Below are 4,252 nucleotides of genomic sequence, written 5' to 3' on the forward strand. Positions count from 1 at the left end.
CATTATTAAAGCCTTGTTGAGGCTTTTGATCCTTCCATGAGAAATTTGGATGATTTCTCCATGATGAGTTATAGGTGTTTCCATAAGGTTCACCTAAGTAATTCACCTCTGCTATTGCAGGGTTTTCAGGATCATAAGCTTCTTCTTCAGAAGATGCCTCTTGAGTACTGTTGGATGCAGCTTGCATTCCATTCAGACTCTGAGAAATCATATTGACTTGCTGAGTCAATATTTTGTTCTGAGCCAATATGGCATTCAGAGTATCAACTTCAAGAACTCCCTTCTTCATAGGCGTCCCATTACTTACAAGATTCCTCTCAGAAGTGTACATGAACTGGTTATTAGCAACCATGTCAATGAGTTCTTGAGCTTCTGCAGGCGTTTTCTTTAGGTGAATAGATCCACCTGCAGAAGTATCCAATGACATCTTAGCGAATTCAGATAAACCATCATAGAATATATCCAGGATGGTCCATTCTGAAAGCATGTCAGAAGGACACTTTTTGGTCAACTGTTTGTATCTCTCCCAAGCTTCATAGAGGGATTCACCTTCTTTTTGTCTGAAAGTTTGAACATCCACTCTAAGCTTACTCAGCTTTTGAGGAGGAAAGAACTTGGCTAAGAAAGCCTTGACCAGCTTATCCCAAGAGTTCAGGCTATCCTTAGGTTGAGAGTCCAACCATACTCTAGCTCTGTCTCTTACAGCAAAAGGGAAAAGCATGAGCCTGTAGACTTCAGGATCTACTCCATTAGTTTTAACAGTATCACATATCTGCAAGAATTCAGTTAAGAACTGAAAAAGATCTTCAGATGGAAGTCCATGAAACTTGCAGTTCTGCTGCATTAGAAAAACTAGCTGAGGTTTCAGCTCAAAATTGTTTGCTCCAATGGCAGGAATGGAGATGCTTCTTCCATGTAAATTGGAATTAGGAGCAGTAAAGTCACCAAGCATTCTCCTTGCATTATTATTATTTTCAGCTGCCATCTTCTTTTCCTGTTTGATAATTTCTGATAGGTGCTTGCTGGTTTGTTGTAATTCAGCTTCTCTTAGTTTCCTCTTCAGAGTCCTTTCAGGTTCTGGATCTGCTTCAACAAGAAAATTCTTGTCCTTGCTCCTGCTCATATGACAAAGAAGAGGGCACAGAAAAATAATAATAATAGAGATCCTCTTTTTTTTTGAGTAAGGGAGAGATGTTAGTAGATGAATAAACAAATAGAAGGAGATGAGAGAGAAGAAAATTTTCGAAAATTATTTTTGAAAAAGGAGTTAGTGATTTTCGAAAATAGTTTTGGAAAAAGGTTAGTAATTTTCGAAAATTAAAATTAAAAATTGAAATAATTAGTTAATTAAAAAGAAATTTTGAAAAAGAGGGAAGATATTTTCGAAAATGAGAGAGAGAGAGAATTAGTTAGGTGGTTTTGAAAAAGATAAGAAAAAAACAAAAAGTTAGTTAGTTAGTTGAAACAAATTTTGAAAATCAATTTTGAAAAGATAAGAAGATAAGAAGTTAGAAAAGATATTTTGAAATCAAATTTTTGAAAAAGATAAGATAAGAAGATATTTTTGAAAATATATGATTGAAATTAGTTTTGAAAAAGATTTGATTTTTAAAATCACAATTAATGACTTGATTCACAAGAAATCACAAGATATGATTCTAGAACTTAAAGTTTGAATCTTTCTTAACAAGTAAGTAACAAACTTGAAATTTTTTGAATCAAAACATTAATTGTTATTGTTATTTTCGAAAATTTGATATAAAAATAAGAAAAAGATTTTTGAAAAATATTTTTAAAATTTTCGAAAATAACTAAGAAAAATGAAAAAGATTTGATTTTTGAAAAAGATTTTGAAAAAGATGAGATTTTTAAATTGAAAATTTGATTTGACTCATAAAAACAACTAGATTTTAAAATTTTTTGAAAAAGTCAAATCTAATTCGAAATTTTAAGAGAGAAAAAGGGAAAGATATTTTTTTGATTTTTGAATTTTTATGATGAGAGAGAAAAACAAGAAAAATGATGCAATGCATGAGAGTTATGGATCAAAACAATGAATGCATGCAAGAATGCTATGAATGTCAAGATGAACACCAAGAACACTATGAATGTCAAGATGAACACCAAGAACATATTTTTGAAAAATTTTTTAATGCATGGAAAACATGCAAGACACCAAACTTAGAATTCTTTAATGCTTAGACACTAAGAATTCAAGAATGCATATGAAAAACAAAAAAAAAAGACACAAAACATGCAAATGGAAAGATCAAACAAGAAGACTTACCAAGAACAACTTGAAGATCATGAAGAACACTATGAATGCATGAAATTTTCGAAAAATGCAAGATGCACATGCAATTGACACCAAACTTGTAACATGACTCAAGACTCAAACAAGAAATACAAAATATTTTTGATTTTTATGATTTTATGAATTTTTTTGTATTTTCTTTTAATTTTTTTCGAAAATCATTTTGAAAAAGAAAAATAAGGATTCAAAATTTTTCATATGAATTCCAGGAATCTTGTACTCTTTAGTCTAAAGCTCCAATCTGAGGGTTAGACATGGCTTAATAGCCAGTCAAGCTTTAGAATGGATTTACATCCATTGAGGTGATTAGTTGAAGACCAATCCCAAAGGAGTTTGGGTATGGCTTTTCAGCCAGATAGGATTCAACATGTTACCATGAAACTCTAGAATTCATTCTTGAATGTTTTGAAGCCATAGAATAATTTATTTTTGAAAACATTATTTTTATTATTTTTTTTTTTGAAAACAAAACAAAAAGAAAGTTACCCAATCTGAGCAACAAGATGAACCGTCAGTTGTCCAAACTCGAACAATCCCCGGCAACGGCGCCAAAAACTTGGTGCGCAGAAATTGTGATTATACTGTGATTATGTAAAATTCATCGCTCTTTCTTTCCTTGGTAATGGCGCCAAAAACATGATGCCAATACCATGGTTCACAACTTCGCACAACTAACCAGCAAGTGCACTGGGTCGTCCAAGTAATACCTTACGTGAGTAAGGGTCGAATCCCACGGAGATTGTTGGTATGAAGCAAGCTATGGTCACCTTGTAAATCTCAGTCAGGCGAATATAAAATAGTAATGGGGTTTTCAAAATTAATTAATAAAATAGGGATAGAAATACTTATGTAAATCATTGGTGAGAATTTCAGATAAGCGAATAGAGATGCTTTCGTTCCTCTGAACCTCTGCTTTCCTGCTATCTTCATCCAATCAGTCTTACTCCTTTCCATGGCTGGCTTTATGTGATACATCACCATTGTCAATGGCTACTTTCGGTCTTCTCTCGGGAAAATGATCCAAATGCCCTGTCACGGCACGGCTAATCGTCTAGAGGCATCACCCTTGTCAATGGTTTCATCTTATCCTCTCAGTGAAAATGGTCAACGCACCCTGTCACGGCACGGCTATTCATCTGTCGGTTCTCGATCATGCTAGAATAGCATTTACTATCCTTTTGCGTCTGTCACTACGCCCAGCAATCGCGAGTTTGAAGCTCGTCACAGTCATTCAATCATTGAATCCTACTCAGAATACCACAGACAAGGTTTAGACTTTCCAGATTCTCTTGAATGCCACCATCATTCTAGCTTACACCACGAAGATTCCGATTAAGAGATCTAAGAGATACTCATTCAATCTAATGTAGAACGGAAGTGGTTGTCAAGCACGCGTTCATAGGGAATGATGATGATTGTCACGTGCATCACATTCAGGTTGAAGTGCGAATGACTATCTTAGAAGCGAAATAAGATGAATTGAATAGAAAACAATAGTACTTTGCATTAATCTTTGAGGAACAGCAGAGCTCCACACCTTAATCTATGGAGTGCAGAAACTCTACCGTTGAAAATACATAAGTGAACGGTCCAGGCATGGCCGAGATGGCCAGCCCCTCTGATCTAAGAACCAGGCGTCCAAAGATGATCCTAAGATCCTAAGATGATCAAAAGATGTCTAATACAATAGTAAAAGGTCCTATTTATAATAAACTAGCTACTAGGGTTTACAGAAGTAAGTAATTGATGCATAAATCCACTTCCGGGGCCCATTTGGTGTGTGCTTGAGCTGAGCTTTAACTTTCCACATGCAGAGGCCATTTGTGGAGTTGAACGCCAGGTTTTGATCCATTTCTGGCGTTCAACTCTGGTTTTTGATCCCTTTGTGGCGCTGAACTCCAGAATTGGGCAGAGAGCTGGCGTTGAACGCCAGTTTGC

General features: G+C 35.0%; 1 non-coding gene across 1 annotated transcript; it reads left to right on the forward strand.

The window, feature by feature from the left end:
• Positions 1–481: 481 nt before the first annotated feature.
• Positions 482–589, forward strand: LOC112738567 (small nucleolar RNA R71). Its single transcript, XR_003169521.1, has one exon. It is a non-coding gene; the product is annotated as a small nucleolar RNA R71 (small nucleolar RNA).
• The last annotated feature ends 3,663 nt before the right edge of the window (positions 590–4,252 follow it).

Source organism: Arachis hypogaea, chromosome 13 (assembly GCF_003086295.3).
Source record: "Arachis hypogaea cultivar Tifrunner chromosome 13, arahy.Tifrunner.gnm2.J5K5, whole genome shotgun sequence".
Classification (NCBI taxonomy): domain Eukaryota; kingdom Viridiplantae; phylum Streptophyta; class Magnoliopsida; order Fabales; family Fabaceae; genus Arachis; species Arachis hypogaea.